The sequence below is a fragment of the Panthera leo genome, chromosome B1 (assembly GCF_018350215.1).
Source record: "Panthera leo isolate Ple1 chromosome B1, P.leo_Ple1_pat1.1, whole genome shotgun sequence".
Taxonomy (NCBI): Eukaryota; Metazoa; Chordata; class Mammalia; order Carnivora; family Felidae; genus Panthera; species Panthera leo.
Genome location: NC_056682.1, coordinates 44,070,817 through 44,090,381, shown reverse-complemented (window position 1 = coordinate 44,090,381; position 19,565 = coordinate 44,070,817). Strand labels below are relative to the sequence as shown.

The 19,565-nt window shown below is 40.2% G+C and overlaps 2 pseudogenes; both read left to right on the top strand.

Annotated features, from left to right (window-relative positions):
- The first annotated feature begins 7,070 nt into the window (after window positions 1-7,070).
- LOC122218364 lies at window positions 7,071-8,140 on the top strand (annotated as a pseudogene).
- A 667-nt stretch (window positions 8,141-8,807) lies between these two features.
- Window positions 8,808-9,874, top strand: LOC122218363 (annotated as a pseudogene).
- The last annotated feature ends 9,691 nt before the right edge of the window (window positions 9,875-19,565 follow it).

Below are 19,565 nucleotides of genomic sequence, written 5' to 3'. Positions count from 1 at the left end.
CACGCCAGTCAGAGTGGCCAAAATGAACAAATCAGGAGACTATAGGTGCTGGCAAGGATGTGGAGAAATGGGAACCCTCTTGCACTGTTGGTGGGAACGCAAACTGGTGCAGCCTCTCTGGAAAACAGTGTGGAGGTTCCTCAGAAAATTAAAAATAGATCTACCTTATGACCCAGGAATAGCACTGCTGGGAATTTACCCAAGGGATACAGGAGTGCTGATGCATAGGGGCACTTGTACCCCAATGTTTATAGCAGCACTTTCAACAATAGCCAAATTATGGAAAGAGCCTAAATGTCCATCAACTTATGAATGGATAAAGAAATTGTGGTTTATATACGCAATGGAATACTACGTGGCAATGAGAAAGAATGAAATATGGCCTTTTGTAGCAACGTGGATGGAACTGGAGACAGATACCATATGTTTTCACTCTTATGTGGATCCTGAGAAACTTAACAGAAGACCATGGGGGAGGGGAAGAAAAAAAAAAGGTTAGAGAGGGAGGGAGCCAAAACATAAGAGACTCTTAAAAACTGAGAACAAACTGAGGGTTGATGGGGGGTGGCAGGGAGGGGAGGGTGGGTGATGGGTATTGAGGGCACCTGTTGGGATGAGCACTGGGTGTTGTATGAAAACCAACTTGGCAATAAATTTCATATTAAAAAAATAAATAGTATGTCAAATGTTGATAAATGCTATAGAGAAAAAACTAAGCATAAAAGGAGATAGGAATGCTACAGAAGTATGTTCAGACAGACACCTGACCTCTCAAACTATAGTTTGACCATAGTACATAATTAAGGAATCTAGTTGACTGCAAGTTCACCAAGAGTCTTGAGTGGCCTGTGGCTGCTCAAAAAGTTGATGTTGCATTAACAAGAAGTATAGTGGCCAGATAATGGTGGTGATATTACAACCAGGTTATGCTATTGTATCAGTTCTGAGCACCACATACTAGAACACTCTAGAAGACCCAGCAAAAGTGTTCAGAGACTTGGGAACTATGTCCTTGGGGAGCAGTTAGGGGACCTGGTAATGTTTAATCTACAGAAGAAAAGATTTCTATGACAATGAGAGGGATCTTTTCAAGTATGTGGAGAGTTGCTGGCTGGAAGAAGAGCTTATTGTGTGGCGATACTAAATGCAGACCAAGGACCAATAGGTAATAATCCCCAAACCAAGTCAGTGCCAATAATGGAACAGAAATGAGACAGGTGTATTTAAAAGTAGGCTTTGGAGTTTCTCCTAGGATTGGTAGAGGATGGTAAAGCCAGCACAGTGGTTGCTGGAAAGGTAATAAATATGATCACATATCAAACATGCTGTAGGAGAGATGCCTGTGTTGATAGGACAGTGGGACTGATGGCTTTTTGGTCCAGTCAGCTCTAAGAAGTCAATCAGAATGTACATGAAACACTGTGGCATAATGGGAAATTACTAAACTGGAAAAGGGGAGCCTCCTCTCTGCCATTAACCTCTCTGGGTCTCCATTGTCTCCTGTCAAAAATGTGTATAATAACACCTTCTCTGGACTAACAAGATAATTGCTTGAGGGTCCTTCCCACTCAAAGATCCACTAGGGAGACTGCAGCTTATCACAGACAAGAACCCTTGTAACCCTAAGGGCCATTTGACAACCGAAGGGATACTTTGTCAATGATTGTGTTCAGCAGGAGTTTGGTGACATCCAGTGGGGTTATAGCAGAGGCTAGATGACTTTCCAGGTCTCTTCCAGCACTAGGGATCATCTTTGAGGTGATGACTTGTGCCTCTTTATGCTCCTTGCCCTTTCTTCAGCCACCAGCAGCCACTTACTGTAAATGTGATTCCATGTTATACCTGAGTAGAAAACTAGAACACAGCACAGAGCCAAGTCCAACTGTAAGAGTCTCCAGATTCTCAACTTGATAGTTGTTACCATTTGCTTCTTGAGTGAAGAGGTGGTTTGCATCTCAGGACCCGGGACTTCCAGTCACGGAAACTTAGAAAGGGTCAGATATCCTGGCAAAGACACCTAGTGAGATGGTGGCTTTGGGGTATGGATATATGACGGATATGGAGCAAACAGGTCCTGAATCAGAAGATGCTTCCCAACAGCACCAAGGGGCTCACTGCTCCTCTTGGGTTCCTTCAGAACTGCTCACACCTCTCTCATCTTCCTATTAACTGCCCACCTATCTTCCTCTAGAGTCTCATCTATATTCTACTCTAGTGGGCATCTTTATGGACCCACAAAATCCTAGCATGTTCCATCTGGAAGGATCTTTTGAGAGTATATAATTCAGTATTTTACCAAATGTCAGTCTTTCACACACCACTTTCACAGTTTTTGACATATCCATATGCCAACTGTTCTATTATTTACTCACAGCTTTATTTAAATTGAGACTTTAAAAATCTTGCATGTTTTTGTATTACCAACATAAATGGAAAACTGGCCTTACTTGCCATTCATTCATTCATTCATTCAAGATAACCACAATGAATATTAACCATTAAAATTAAAAAATGTTTCCCCTGGAACCCATGTAAGATTATCCCCAGTACCTTACCATGTACACTCATATCATACTTTTGCAAACATGGATCTATAGATATCCTCTGACTGAACATTCATTTGAAAATTCATATGGAAACAAAGGCTCAGAGAGGCTTAGTGACTTGTTCAAGTACAGCAGATGATGAATGGCTTGTATGACCTGTACCGTTGACTCTCAATCAGAGACTCTTGGTACATTCTATCTCATGCCTCTTTAGATGAAGCTGATGGGGGTTAAAGATATTTGCCACTTGTATTAGTCTCCTAGGGCAGCAGTAACAAAGTACCAAAAACTGGGTGGCTTAAAAATGTAGAAATGTTTTTCTCTTACAGTTCTGGAGGCTAGAAGTCCAAAATCAAGGTGATGAGGGGGCCGTGCTCCCTCTGAACCATCTATGGGGAGGATTATTTCCTGCCTCTTCCAGCTTCTGGTAGCCCCAGATGTTCTTTGGCTTGTGGAATCATACCTCTAATCTCAGGGCACCAGAGTGGCTTAGTCGGTTAAGCATCTGACTCTTGATTTTGGCTCAGGTCGTGATCCCACAGTCATGAGACTGAGCTCTATGAGTTGGACTCTGTGCTGGGCAAGGAGCCTACTTGAAAGTCTCTCTCTCCCTCATTCTGCCCCTCCCCCCTTTCTAAAAACAAAACAAAACGAACCCCCCTCCCCAAACCCTCTAATCTCTACTTTGGCTTTACCTGGTATTCTCCCTGTGTATTTATTTCTGTGTCTTTACATGCCCATCCTCTCATAAGGACACTTTATAAGGGCATACTTTACTCCAATGTGATCTTATCTTAACTAATTACATCCTCAATGACCTTATTCCAAATAAGGCCCCATTCTGAGGTACTGGGGGGTTAGAACTTCAAAATGCCTTTTGAGGGAATACAATTTAATCCTTAACATCATTCCAAAGGGGCTTGAATTTCATAGGGGACATCAAAAGACCCCCAGATACAACAAATAAAATTAAAATGATGGAATTACATACATTGATAAACTAATAACTTTCACTGTAGATTGTGGTGTGCCAGTATCATCTATCTCATTTGATCCTTAGCTCTCTGAAGTAAACAAGTGTGGTAGATCATTACAGTAATCGTCCCCAGTGAGTCACTCTTCCTGTATCTATGTCTTTGTGTAGCCCCTGTGACAATGATTCTGGGCTTGGCCTTATGACTTGCTTTGGCCAATGGGATATTAGTAAATGTGATGCAAACGTAAGCTTGAAAAGTGCTTATGCATTAGGGTTTTGCCTACTCTTGTTGCTGGGAACTCTTATACTATCATGTGAAGAAGCCAGGACCTGTCTATGGAGGATGAGACTTCATAGCACAGAGACAGGTTGTCCCAGTCGAGGGTCCTCCACCAATCAGCCCCCAGCTAATCTGCCAGCTGATGGCAGGTGCATGAGTGACCCCAGGAAGAACAGTAGAAGAACCATCAACTGAACCCAACCCAATGGCTGACTCACAGAATCATGAGCAAATAAAATGGTTGTTTTAAGCCACTAAAGCTTTTGGGTGGTTTGTACTCAACAATGCATAATCGACACACAAGATATTGCTTCTATTTTATAGATGAAGAAACTGACTCTCCAAGGACTTGATTGACTAACTCAACATGACAAAGACTGGAAAGAAAGAGAAAGTCCCACCTTCTCTGAAGCAAGAACCCAGTGCTATGGGCATTTCTAATCTTCACTGATCAATAATACATTAGACATTGAGAAATTCTAAAAGAAAGGAATAAAGTATTCTAGGGGCTGAGGTCTGACCAAGTGTAAAGAGGTTACAGAGATGAGGCTCTTTTTAGCTGGAAAGTCAAGTGTGTGTGAGGTAGGAGAAATACATTCTGCAAAAACATGGTAGAGAGGTAGACATAGGTGTGGTTATGAAATCTGAAAATCATAAAACTGGGGACCAGGAAGACAGCCTCCAAAGCTTTAAAGAGGCAATTTAAGGAGAAATTAAGCATAGGGCTGCTTCCACAGTAAGCATTCAATTATTAGAACTCATTACTTTAAGTGTGGTATAGGTTTAAAATATAAATGGTTTTATTTATTTATGAATATATATAATCACATTTATTGAGGACATATTTTATGGTAGGCACTGTGCTAGGAGAAAGGGATTCAGAAATTAATAGTACACAGTCAGCTCACTCATATTCCAGCAAAAGACAGACATGTTGTTACTCAATCCACATATGCTGATTGAGGACTACATGTGCTAGAACCTGTACAAGCACTGCAGATAGATTGGTGAGCAAAATAGAAATCACTCCTGCTCTCCTTGAGCCCACAGTTTCTTAAGGAAGGCAGATGTTAGAGAAATAATTAAATTATAACACATTACTAATTAGTCACTAATGAGCATGGTGTTGTAAGAGAAGTACAGGGAGCTTTAGGAATATATAAAAAGGAGTCATTATGTAGTCTGGGGCGTCATAAAAAGAGCTCCCTGAGGGATTTAGGCGCAAGCTGACAACAGGAGGCTGAACAACAGTGAAGTTGACAGAGGGAGGGGGAAGAACATTCATAGAGGGAACATCATGTGACAAAGGGTGGAAGAGAGTTATTTGAGGAATTGAAAGATGTCTAGTACCGGTGTGTTGGAGGGAACAACACTGGTAAGCATGGGCTAGAGCAGGTCCTTCCCTGCCCTGCTCTGCAGACCCAGAGGCTAAACACTAAAAACTGCATCACTGGGCTACCTGGCTGACTTCCAGTTGGGTCTGGGCAATGGAAGCATGAGTAGGAGATCAGAGAACATAGGGGAAAGGAGGCATGACATTTCTTCTCCTACTCTCTCCCTGCTTCGGTGCTAAGGTTCTGGCCGTAGCTTATAACAATAATTCCTGTTGGGTGGCCCCACTTCCACAGCCCCAATTTTATTGATTTTAGTAACACCCTTTGTTCACTCTGCCCATTAAAACCTAGCAATTACAATGCCTTCCTACTTTTGCTAGTCTTGAGTGCCTCAATCTCCCTTTTTGTTCCTGTAACTTTTGTAAACAGTCTCTTTATTAAACTGTCATTAAAATTCCACTTGGGAATTTTTGCTCTGGAGCCTAACTGAAGGGCACGCTAAATACTTCGGATTTTGCTGTAAGAGCAATGATAAGATGTTTATGAGATTTTAGCAAAGGAGTAACATGGTATTTGTTCCTTAAAATATCTCGGAGTTTCTGCTTCTAGTAAGACAGAGTAAGATCTTACCAGACTGAGTCTTCTATAAAAATCAACTAAAAATCTGGACAAGTAGCAAAAAGAAAAAAAAAAAAAAGGCTGCTATGTGAGGCAATAGAGAGTCAACAGAAGCAGACAGACTCTTCAGGGAAATACATTCTCAGAGGAGGGGAGTTTTTCCAAAGTAATTTCTCATTTTTGTGGCTTTTTCCCTGGGGCCAAGTGCAGTGATGTGATGCTGGAGGTGGTAGGGTACTTGTGGAAATGCTGGAATTTTTCTGGGGTGAGAAACCAGGAAATTGAAACCAGAGAAATTGTGGCTGCTGAAGAGAGTGGAGGAATAATGGAAGGAAAAGAGCCAAAAAGAGAATCCCAAATTCTGACAACCCATACCTCTTAATGGCTCTTCAAACCATACATTTACAGAACAGACTGATAGCGATTCAGTTAGATAAAAAAAAATACTTGAATAGACACAGGACCTGCCACCCAAGAAACAGAGTTAGTGGTTATTATCAAAGGAAAAAAAAAAACCAGAATCAAGATTTTCCATAACATTCCATAAGCATTTAAAATGACCAGGATACAACCCAAATTTATCTGACATACAAAAAGTCATGAATGTGGAACACATTCTTGAGAGGAAAGAAAATCTGAAAATGACCCCAAGATGAGATGACCCAGATATTGGAAGTAGAACAAAAGGATTTAAAAATGGCAATTATAATTATTCTCAATGAAGTAAAAGAAAATATTCTCATGATGAATGAAAAGATAAGACATCTCAGCAGAGAAAGAGAAATTCTTTAAAAAAAAACTGTAAGTGGAAACTTTAGTACTGAAAAATACAATATTAGAAATTAATGGACTTAATAGTCCATAGTGTCTATTAATTTGACTTTAATAGTCAAACTGTTAAAAGTCAAAGATAAAGAGTAAATCTTGAAGGCAGCAAAAGAAAAATGACATATTTGCCATTAAAAACCAAGGAAGTTGGAAGAGTAGAGTATCTTTAAATTTTTTTAAATGTTTATTTAGTTTTGAGAGAGAGACAGGGCTCGAGTGGGTGTGGGGCAGAGAGAGAGAGGGAGACACAGAATCTGAAACAGGCTCCAGGCTCTGAGCTGTCAGACACTGGGCTCAAACTTGGAAACAGCAAGATCATGACCTGAGCCAGTTGGTCGCTTAACTGACTGAGCCACCCTGGCGCCCCCAAGAGTAGAGTATCTTTAAAGTACAGAAAGGAAAAACTGACAACCCAGAATTCACTCCAGTGAAAATATTCTACAAGAATCAAGGTTAGCTCTCCATGCGACTGCTGCCAAGCAGCCCTCATGGACACAAACTGTGTGCAGTCCATCAAGTTGGCCAGGATCACCAAAGTGCTGGGCAGGACCAGCTCACAGGGACAGTGCATGCAGGTGTGTGCGGAGTTCATTGGATGACATGAACCACTCCACCATCTTTGATGTGAAAGGCCCTTTTTTTTTTTTTTTTAAACTGGAAAAATTACTTTATGAAGCCTTAAGCACTGAGTATAATTAAATATAGTCCAGCATTAGATACAATAGTCCAATTCCTAATAGTCCAATTCCAAAACAAAAGTTGTTATAGGTGAGGCCATGAAATTTCCTAACACTTGATTTTAATACATTGCACTAATTTTCTAAAACAACTCAGGAATATTTACAGTAGTTGGAGCATTTATGAAAATTCTGGCATCAGGTATATATTTATATATGTGTGTATGTAATTATATATATATATATCCATCCCAGAATTATATGAACTAGGAAACAAATGTAGATCTTAACAGCCATACTGGTATGCAAGATTTAAGACTGGGATTTATAAATGCTTTTCAAAGCATGGGGTTTGGGGAAAAAAGCAGACATCTTGTTTTCAAAACCTGAAGTTTTTCTCAGGACTGAAGTCAAAACTGTAACTGCCACAGAAAAGGAAAAAACGGGAAGCTTTTCTTGCTTTAATTGTTCATCTGCATCAGAAAGTCCAGTATCCCTGAGATAGGAACCACTGCAATAAGAAGGGAGTGAATAGGTTCTCCCAAAGGAAGATTGTTGCTTAATTATGCCTATTGCCCTGGTCATCAGGTGTAAACATTGCATTTCCCAACCTAATGCTTTGCAGCACCAAGACGTTTCAGTAATGGTTCATCGTAAACCCAACATTCTCCATCTTCATGAAATAGCCTTGTCTCCCACTGAATTTCCTTCTCTTTCCTTTCCCAGGCTTCTGCTCTTTGTCTTTCTTCAAGTCTATGCTTGGCTTCAGTTGCTGCATCAATGTCTCTGATTTTTAAGTTGAAAGTGACATCCTTCCAAAGGCAGCGGGATTCATGCTCACCCTACTGGAGTCAGAGCAAGAGGCTCGGAGGCTGAGCTAAACTTGTGGCTGTGTCCTGCATGTCTGGGTCAACCACTTGGCCCACAGTGATGATCTGTGTTTGTTAATACAGCATTTATATTGTTAAAAAAAAAGCAAATCAAGGTTAAGTAAAGGTATTTTCAGATGAAAGAGAATTAACCATAAGCAAACATGTACTGTAAGAAATACCAAAGGAAATCTCTTTCTACATATCAACTACAACACAAAGGCTGAGATAGGGTGAAGGAATATGGATCAACACAGTTGTGAGGTTTTTGTAATTTGTGTGAAATGGAGCCATGTTTACTGGAAGCATTTTGTAAAAAAAAAATTAAGGATGTGTATTATAATTCCTAGGGCAAGCACTAAAAATAATGCAAAGAAGTAAAGCTAAAAAGCCAATAGGAAAATTAAAATTAAATCTTAAAAAAAAGTCAAAACAATAAAAAAATAGGAATGGAGGAACAGTAGAACAAAAGAAAACAAAACAAAAACCAGGGGGAAAATATAAAAAACAAATCTAAATGTTAGCTCCAAATTCAACCATACCAATAATTACATTAAATACTAATGGATTAAAACACTCCACTTAAAAGGCAGAGATAATCATATTGAAGAAAACAAGATCCAACTATATGTTGTCTACAAGAGACACACTTAATTTTATATTATATTAAGACACAGATATGTTGAAAGTAAATACGAGCAGTAAGTATAGGAAAGCTGAAGTGTCTATATTAATATCAGAAAAAGGAGAATTCAAGACAAAGAGTATTACTAGAGTCAAAAAGAAACATTTCACAATGATTAAGTATGGTCATTTCACCATGACTTTACTTGTAAATGTATACATGCCTAATAACAAAGATTCAAGATATATGAAGCAAAATTGATGAAATTAAAAAGAGAAATAGACAATTCCACAGTTGTTGGTGATTTTATCACCTCTCCCCAGCAATTGATAAAATGAAACTAAAAAATTCAGCACAACACTGAAGATTTAAACAACAGTCTTAACCACTTTGAATTGCTATTTGTAGAATATTACACTGAATTGCTGGTTATAGAATAAAAATTGCTATTTATAGATTATACATTCTTTTTCAAGGGCACATGTTGTATTAACCAGGATACATCATAAGCTGGGCCATAAAGCAAGTCTTAAGTTTAAAAGATTGACATCATAGCTTTTTGGCTTTTGGCTGGGAGGAGGCAAAGTTGCAACTGTCTTTGGTCGTCTGGAATCTAGGTTCATCCAACACCAGCTGCCTCCACTATGCAAGCCTAAGTTTGGCCCTAATGAGATTAAAGTTGTATAAGTGAGATGTACCAATGGGGAAGTGATGCCACATCTACCCTGACCCCCAAGATCGGCTCCCTGGGTCTATCTCCAAGAAAGGTTGGTGATGACATCACCAAGGTTACCAGTGATTGGAACTGACCATTCAGAACAGGACAGGTCCAGATTGAAGTGGTACTTTCTGCCTCTGCCCTGATTATCAAAGCTCTCAAAAAACTGCCAAGAGACAGAAAGAAGCAGAAAAACATCAAGCACAGTAGAAATACCACTTTTGATGAGATTGTTGACATTGCCCAACAGATGTGGCACCAATCTTTAGCTAGAGAACTCTCTGAAACCATTAAAGAGATCCTGAGGACTGCCTAGTCTTCGAGTTGCAATGCTGATGGCCGCCACCCTCATGACATCACAGATGACATCAGTAGTGGTATAGTGGAATGCCCAGCTACTTAAGAACTACAAAGGAAAAATATTTTAATAGAGGATCATTTAACAACAACAACCCCCCCAAAAAAAACAAACCCAAACCAGATTGACATCACATAGACTATGTTCTCTGATTATGGTGGAATTAAATTAGAAATCAATAAGATAATTAGGAAAACTCCATGTATTTAGCAACTGAGTACCATACTTCTAAATAATCCATCAATTAAAGAAGAAGTAATAATGGAAATTAGAAGATATTCTGAATTAAATGACAGTGAAAACATAACACATTAGCATTTGTGGGATGTAGCTAAAGCAGTGCTGATTGTAGGACTGGAACAGGGAATATACAAGATGCACCTGGATCGTCTTGTGCCAGAGAGTAAGGGAATGCTCAAAAATCAAAAGGATAGGGGCATGTTCAAGGGATACAGGAGCAACCTAAAAAAGCTCCCATGACCAAAGCTGGTACAATTTGAGCTACAAAACCAATAATGAAGCATTGTATTATAGTTCAAAATATAAAATAAATATCCATGAATGTATATTGATATAAATAAATGACTGAATATATAAATATGGGAGAACAGACAAGTCTTGGTTACAGAGGAATTCTAAATAGATTATGTGAATGCTACTCCCCAGCCCCTTGAGTACAAGCTGTACTTCATGATTTGCTTCTAAAGAGTAAAGTATGGAAAGGGATGGGGGGGAGGGGAATAACTTTACAGTGGAGAAAGCTGACAAACACCACCTCAGACAAATGATCAAGATTAACACTGTCATTGATAAGCCATACTAATACATGCCCTTGATATGATGTGATGAGAATGGCACTTCACTTTCATAGTCTTCCTCCCCCGAACCTGTAACATCAGTCTAACCATGAGAATGACAAACTGAGAGAGATAGTCTATAAAATACCTTACAAGTATTCCTTAAAACAGTCAAGGTCATCAAAAACAAGAATCTGAGAAACTGTCACAGCTCAAGAGGGCACTAAAGAGACCTAATGACTAAATACAATGGAATATCCTGGATGGGATTCTGGAAAATAAAAAGGACATTAGGGAAAATCTTGTGAAGTCCAAAAAAAGTGTTGATTCAGTTAATAGTAATATACTAATGTTGATACCTTAATTATGACATGTAATTATATACATGACAGCAATGTAAAGTATCAACAATAGGGGAAAAGGGTGAGGGGAATATGGAAACTCTGTGCCATCTTTGCAACTTTTCTGTAAATCTGATAATCTTCTAAAATTTAAAATTTATTTAAAAAATTAAGGGGTAGGGTGGCTGAGTGGCTCAGTCCGTTAATCATCTGACTTCAGCTCAAGCCATGATCTCATGGTTCGTGAGTTCAAGTCCCTCATCAGGCTTTGTGCTGACAGCTCAGAGCCTGGAGCCTGCTTCCGATTCTGTGTCTCCCTCTCTCTCTGCCCTCCCCCGCTTGTGCTTTCTCTCTCTTTCTCTCTGTCAAAAATAAATAAACATTTAAAAAAATTTTTTTAATTATGGGATGGACCTAGAACAATACATAGAGGGAAATTTATAGGTTTAATGCTTACATCAGAAAAGAAAAAAAATCTTAAAATCAATTACCTGAGTTTATCACTTTAGATGTTAGAAAAGGAGAAACTAAACCCAATGTCAATAGAAGGGAGAAAATAATAAAGACCAGAACTCAATGAAATATAAAGTGAACAAATAATCAAGAAAAGAAAAATGAAAAAGCTGGTTCATTGAAATGATCAATAAAATTTGTAGGGCTCTCATCAGACTGATCAAGACAAAAAAAGACAAGACACAAATTAATAATATGAGGAATGAAAGAGAAAACATTACTATAGACCCTACAGTCATGAAAAGAATAATAAGGGAATATTGTGGACAACTTTATACCCATAGATGTGATACCTAGATGAAAAGGACACATTCCTTGAAAGACCAAAATTGCCAAAACTGATTTGAAAAGAAGTAGAAAACTTTAATAGGCCTATATAAAATAAAGAAATTGAATTCCTAGTTAAAACTTCATCCACAAAGATAGCTTCAGGTCCAGATGGCTTCACTAGTGAATTCTATTAAATGTTTAAGGGAAAAAAATAATACTAGCCTCACAAAAATTCTTTAAGAAAATAGAGGAGGAGGGAACACTTCCCAATTTATTTTATGAGGCTGGTATAACTCCGATTCCAAAACCTGATAAAGACATTACAGAGAGAGAGAGAGAGAGAGAGAGAGAGAGAGAGAGAATGACAGAGGAGTATCCCTCATGAACAGAGACATAAAAATCCTTATTAAAAAATCCTTAATAAAATATTAGCAAATAGAAACCAGTGACATATAAAAAAGGTAATATATCATGACCAAATGAGATTTATTCCAGGAATGTGAGATTGGCTTAACATTTCAAAATCAATATAACTCAACAAATTAACAGAATAAAGGAGGAAAACAATATGATCATTTCAACAGATGCAGAAAAACTTTTGTCACATTAGATACATCAAAAAAAAAAAAAAAAAACCTCAGCAAATTAGGAATAGAAGGGAACTTTCTCAACCGAATTAAAGGGATCTTCTAAAAACCTACATTTTACTCTAAGGTGAAAGGCCCAGTGATTTCTCCCTTAGATTAGGAACAAGGCAAAAATATCTTCTCTCACCATTTGTATTCAGCATCGTATCAGAGGTTATAGCCAGTGTAAAACATGCCAATAAAAAGAAATAAAATGCATAAATATTGGACAAGAAGAAGTAAAACTGCCTTTATCTGCAGATAACATAATTGCACGTGAGGAAAATTCCAAAGATTCTACAAAAAAACGACTGGAACTAATAAATGAATTCAGCAAGATCTCAGGATATAAGGTCAATAAACAGAAATTACTCTTATTTTTATATACTAACAATGAACATTTAGAAAATAATTTTTTAAAATCTCCATTTGCGGTAGCATAAAAAATACTTAGGAATAGATTTAACAAAAGATGTGCAAGATCTGCACATTGAAATCTAGAAAACATTGCAAAGGAAGACTTAATTAAATGGATTCCATGTTAATGGATTGGAACATTCAATATGATTAAGATGGCAATTTTCCCCAAATTGACCTAAAGACTCACTGCAATCTTAATGAAAATCCTAGAAAGCATTTTTGAAGAAATTGACATGCTGATGCTAAAATTTATATGAAAAAGACAAAATACATAGAAGAGCCAAAATAATTTTGAAAAAGAAGGGAAAATTGGATCACTTTCATTACCTGATTTTTAAACTTGTCATAACTTACAGTGATCAAGATGTACGGTATTGAAATAAATATAGATAAATCAATGGAACAGACTAGAGAGTCAGAAGTAGATCTACACTTAGTGAATTGATTTGTTTTAAAAAAAAGACTAAAAAGGCTATTTTTTTCTCTTTTTAAAAAATTGACTTTATTTATTACAGTGGTTTTGGGTTCATAGCATAAGTGAGCGGATAGTACGAAGAGTTCCCATATACGTTCCACTCTGACAGACATGCAGCCTAACCTACTATCAACATCCCTCACCAGAGTGGTACATTTCTTTTTTTTTTTTTTAATTTTTTTTAACGTTTATTTATTTTTGAGACAGAGAGAGACAGAGCATGAACGGGGGAGGGTCAGAGAGAGGGGGACACAGAATCTGAAACAGGCTCCAGGCTCTGAGCTGTCAGCACAGAGCCCGACGCGGGGCTCAAACTCACAGACCGCGAGATCATGACCTGAGCCGAAGTCGGCCGCTCAACCAACTGAGCCACCCAGGCGCTCCAGAGTGGTACATTTCTTATAACTGATGATCCTATATTGATCATCATTGTCATCCAAAACCCATAGCTTACATTAGGTTTTACTCTTGGTTGTATACATTCTATAGGTTTTGACATATGTGTGGAAGATATCCAACATGAAGTATCATAAAGAATAGTTGCACTTTCCTAAGGATCATCAATTGATTTTTGACAAAGGTGCCAAGGCAAGGCACTTGGAAAAAAAATAGTCTTTTCAACACATGGCTCTGGGACCACTGAATATCTGTATTTAAAAAACTAAATCTTGTTCCTTACCTTAAACTATTCAGAAATACTAACTCAAAATGAATCATAGCGTTAAACATGAAATGACAACTAGAAGAAAGAATAAAAGGAGATCTTCACTACATTAGGTTAAGCAAATATTTCATAAAAATCCAGAAAGTACACATCAGTTGATAAAATTAACTTCACTAAAATTAAAAACCTTTTGGGGTACCTGGCTGGCTCAGTCGGTAGAGCATGCCACTCTTGATCTTGGGGTTGTGAGTTTGAGCCCCACGTTGGGTGTAGAGATTACTTAAAAATAAAATCTTTAAAAAATTAAATTAAAATTTTTGCCTTTCAAAAGACACAAGTAAGAAAACAAAAAGCAGGTCACTGACTGAGAAAAAATATTTGCAATGCACACTTATGATTAGGATTTGTACTCAGGATATAGAGAACTCTTACAACTCAATAAGAAGACAAGCAATCAGTAAAAAATGGGCAGTTTGAACACATACTTTTCAAAAGAAGATATAAGAATGGCCAGCAAATATATGAAAAAATGCATCACTAGTTATGACGAAGATGCTATGGTAAGCCCCTATGAGATATTCCCTCACACCCACTAAAATAGGTCAAGTTCAAAAGACTGCTAAAACCAAGTGTTGGCAAGGATATGGAGCAAGTATAACTCTTCCCCAGTGTTAGACAGAATGCAAAATCGTACAGCCACTTTAGAAAATAGTTTGGTAGTATCTTACATTAAACATATACTTACCCTGTGACCTGTCAATCCCACTCCCAGATATTTACCCAAGAGAAATGAAAACATACGTCCACACAAAGACTTGTACCTGAATGTTCATAGAAGCTTTATTCAAAATAATTAAAAATGGAAAAGAAATCAAATGTCCATCTACTGCTGAGTGGATAAACAGATACGCTACTCGCCAATAAAAAGGAATGAAACATGAATACAAGCACATGAATGAATCTCAAAAACATCGTGCTTAGTGAAAGAAGTCAAAACAAAAGACTGATGCTGCCCTGTTCCATTTATATGGAATTCTAGAAAAGGCAAAACTGCAGTGACAGAAAACAGATCGCGAGTGTCAGGGGGGAGGGCATTGACAGCGATGGTTGCATGAGAAAAGTCTTCAGGGTGATGGAAACATCTGTATCCTGAGTGTGGTTGTGTTTACAGGACTGTATCCGGTTACTACATTTTCATCAAATTTTACACTTAAAATGGATGAATTTCATTGTATAAAATTATACCTGGTTGCAGTGTGCTGAACAGATTGAAAGCAACAAGAGTGGAGGCCAGGAGGCCTGTTGGGAGGCTGAGGTGTCTCCTTTGCCCCCACCTTTCAAACAGCACCCTTTTCCAATTACTTTGTAGCTGGAGAGTCTGACAGAGCAGACTTGGGGGACCTGCTTATTTTCTAGCTCGCTATGATATGAAGGATCAAATCACCACCACTGCTCTGGCCACCATCTCCATCTCTGGCTGGTTCCCAAGGATGTTATTATTGGGTTAACTGAGATCTTGTCTACAAAGCAATCCCACTTCCATGGAGACCAATATCCACTAAGCCCAAGGAGGTTAAGCGGTTCATCCACTGCAACTTGATTTCTCTAGGCCTCTGGTTTTTTGTCTGCAAAGGGAAGGGCTTAACTACATGACCTGTAAAGACCCCTCGAGCCCTAACAGCTTGTGATTTAAAGTACAATGCAGACTTGATTCGAGTTTTTATTTACAGTCTTCATATGTATGCTCCTCAGCCGGGATGCCCTCTCTTCCTCAGCACCTGATTGCATCTTCCTCAGCCTTCAAGGGCCAGCTAAAGTTTTCCTCGAACCCCATGAAGCCCCTTCTTACTATTCTAAGCCCACCGATCCGGCTCTCCCACTGCAGTTATGGTCTGTTCTGAATAATTTAGCCCTTACGTGCAGTGTAACACAAACCCTTTTGGCTGTTATTTTATATAAAATATTGGTCTTTTCTCCTCAACCAATTTGCAAAAGCCTTGAGGGTCTTCTATTTCTCAGGCTCTCCCCTTCCCCAACCCCGCTGCCGAACACACACACACACACACACACACACTCTCACACTGAAGCTCACACACTGCTGTGAACTTTGAGCATTAGGTACATATTCAATACAGTCTTGTCTTGTTAGGTTACTGTTGCTCTCAATCGGCTTCTACAACCTGCTTTTCTTCACTTCTGCTGAATTGCCTGCCTGCCTTCTGGTCTAACACTGGCTGCGCTTGTGCAGGGACCAAACAGGAGACCTGCAGCTGGTTCTCAGAAATCATTAGGAAGCAGAAATTCTATCTGGCTGCCAAGATGCCACCCACTGTCCTTATTGTTCCTAATTTCACTAGAAGTTGACAGTGTGTATACTCAGAAATCTTCCCACCGACAGATGCCTGGCTGAAGGTGGGGGAAGAAGAGACCTAAATGAGAGAATTTTTTCCCATGTTCTCTCAGAGATGATCATTGGCCCGAAAGCATGATTTCTTTTGGACGGAGACCAATTCCTATCTGGTCCTAAGCACATGGGTCCCAGACATATGTAGATCAAGGCTTATTTCCAGGGTTTTATAGAAATAAAACCAATTTACCTTATGTTGAAATGTACGGTCTTGAAAGTCAGCTAGACTTAGGGTCAAGTCCTGGATTTGCCACCTACTTGCTATGTGACTTTGGAAAAATGATAGAGCCTTTCTGTGCCCCGGTTCCTATATCTTTAAGGTCTTTGAGAGACACAGAGAAGATGACACACGTACGGTGCTTATTTCTGCTCTTTGTGTCATGCCCAGAACGCAGGATGTGAAGCAAAACTATTCCCCTTTTCCAACGGGGAGGCCCAGGCTGGGTGTGCCCCGGGAGGGGAGGCTGGTGGGACACACTCTCCAGGGCCCTGCTGGGAAGTGCTGCCTGCAGCTGTGGAATTCGGGGGCGGGTCCTTGCAGGCTTCAAAGGCTCAGCCCTTCCTTTTGAAAGGGGAGTATTTGCAGCTCATTAGCTCTGTGGCAGGGACCACCAACCAAAGCAAATAAGGGCTCTGGCTTAGCCTCCACAGATCCCCAAAGACCTCTGCAGTTTTTTGGAGAAGAGAAGTTTGCTTCCCCTAGATTGGCACAGGACGAGAGGCTGGGTGTAGAACACAAGGGTATGAGCACATAATAAGCAACAGCCCTTGTGCTGGAGAGAAAGCTTTAGATGCTGCAGAATAAGCCAGCTTCATTGGCCTAACACAGTGTCCTGCACATCTGGACCCTTCGGGGGCTGGGGGGGAATGCCATTTGATGATGATGCTGGTACGATAACATCATTCCCCAAAGAACTCTCAGGCGAGATGCACATCAGAGACCGAGACAAATGTCCTCCTGCTGTGCTAACCACACACCACGCAGTGCTGCCCTCCAGATCAGAGCCCTAGAGTGAAGGGGTGGGGCTTCTTGTTGTTTCCAGCACCAGTAGAAACCCTAGGCTGGACCCACAGAGAACCCCACAATCACAGGGCTCCCAGAAGCTCCAGCCCAGGGTTCTGTGTCTGGGCAGGAACGTGTCTAAGGTTAACCGAATTGTAATGAGTACACGGAGTTCTGTCTCTCCAGATCTTTTTTTTTTTTTTTGGGGGGGGGGAGGGGGTAGGAGAAGGAGGGGAGCTTTCACAGTGCCCTCACTCAACACCGATGGCATTTTGTAGCTCTTCCTCTGTCCCGGAAGTGTGGATCACAAGCCTCTTAATTTGGCTTCAGGGGATTGGGCTCTACGCTGGCCTCAGAGGGAAAGCAATACAGTCTTTATCAGGAACGTGGAAACAGCACTTTGCCCCCTTAAACACCTTTCCCTGGGTGGGTGTTGCCTGCAATCATTTTAAAGCCTTTATTCCTGCAATGAGGGAAAATGAAAAGGCAAGTATCTCTAGGTTGACCTAACACAGGGTTTTAAACTCACACAGAAGTACAAGTGGTGGAGTTTAAAGATGTTTTCCAAGGGCATGTTTTACTAGGCAGGCAAGAGATGGTTAAGGTACTAGGTTTTAGAGCCTGGATACTTCTGGATAGTTCTACTGGATAGTTCTGCCCAAAGCTTTTACTTAGGGTCATGGAGTAACCAGAATGGCCCTTCTTTATTGGAAGTCAGTGGTGGGTAGATGTGGATTGATTGGCAGAGTCTGGGTGATGCTACGTGGTAGGTGCTTAATACAAATTCTGGATGTATTCCTGCCCACAACAGGCTGACATTCTATTGGACTTTGAAGGACAGACCTTCAGTCTTCTTTGTTCATTGAAGATGCCTAGATGTCCCTAAGGATGCCAACACTCTACCTCATTTAATCAGGAGACTTATGGGGAAGGAGATTAAGGTGGTATTAAGAAAATGACAGTGTTTGGGGGCCGTGAAGAGTCACATTTATTCAGGTACTTGTAAGTGTCAAAGAAGAGGGGTTAAGATGGGATTTGAGCTGGGCAGGGTATTGAGGAGGGTGAAGAACGAAGGAAGTAGAAAGAGGGAAAAGGAAGAAGGAAAATGTTTTTTATTTATGTCTTTATATTTTATTTATTATTATTTTTTTAATGTTTATTTTTGAGAGAAAGCAGAAGTGGGGACGGGGCAGAGAGAAAGAGAGAGAGAGAGAGAGAGAGGCAGAGAGAGAGAGGCAGAATCCAAAGCAGTCTCCAGGCTCTGAGGTGTCAGCACAGAGGCCAACTCAGGGCTCGAACTCATGAACCGTGAGATCATGACCTGAGCCAAATTTGGATGCCTAACCACCTGAGCCACCCAGTTGCCCCTATGCTTTTGTATTTTAAATGGAAATAAGTGCATGGGGAGAAAAAGAGAGAGAAAGGGGAAAGAGGCAGGGGCAATGCAATACAGAGACTTTCCAGACACTGGCGAATGGGCCTTTTATTCCCCCTCCTCTCTCTGCAGCCAGGAATCTAGATACTTCTTCAGGAACATGCTCCCTTGTACAGCTGTGCGGGTAGATTCCACATGTCACTCCCATATCCTGGCCCTTTTTCTGAGACTGAGACTATATCCTGAAGCTTCTTCTCTTTCTTCTGAGGCTTTACAGCTAGCCAGCAAATAGTTAAGGTTCTCTCAGATTTCCTCTCTTCTATTCCTTTCCTTTCCCTCCCCTCCCTGCCACCCATTCGCACTCCCAGCTCCCTCTCCTTTTTCTCCCCCCCCCCCCCCCCCACCTCCCTCTTCTCTCCTGGGCAAGTCTGGCCTCCAGGACTGTGCCAAGCAGCCCACAGCTCTGGCAGAGGTGCTGGAGACGACTCAGCCAAGGGGCCCAAACTAATGAATTCAAGACCTGTACGGCTGGCCCACAGAAATTTCGAGGCTTGGGCCTTGCAGGAAAAAGCAGAAAACTGACCTGTTGTCGGGAAGATTTACACCCCAGGGCCCAGCAGGCCCTATTGCATCAGGCAAACAATTACTTGGAAAACTACATTTTGTTGAAACAAAGGACACTCAAAAAAAAAAAAAAAAAAAGGTTTAATTCGTTGCTGCTGCCTCCCCCAGCTGCAGCTAGTTTTCCCCGAGTCACTGGTTCCTTCCTTATTGTGTCCCTCTCACCACAGAGAAGGGGGGCGGTGCGGTTCGGGAGTTTGGCTGCTTCAAAATCAAATGAGCAG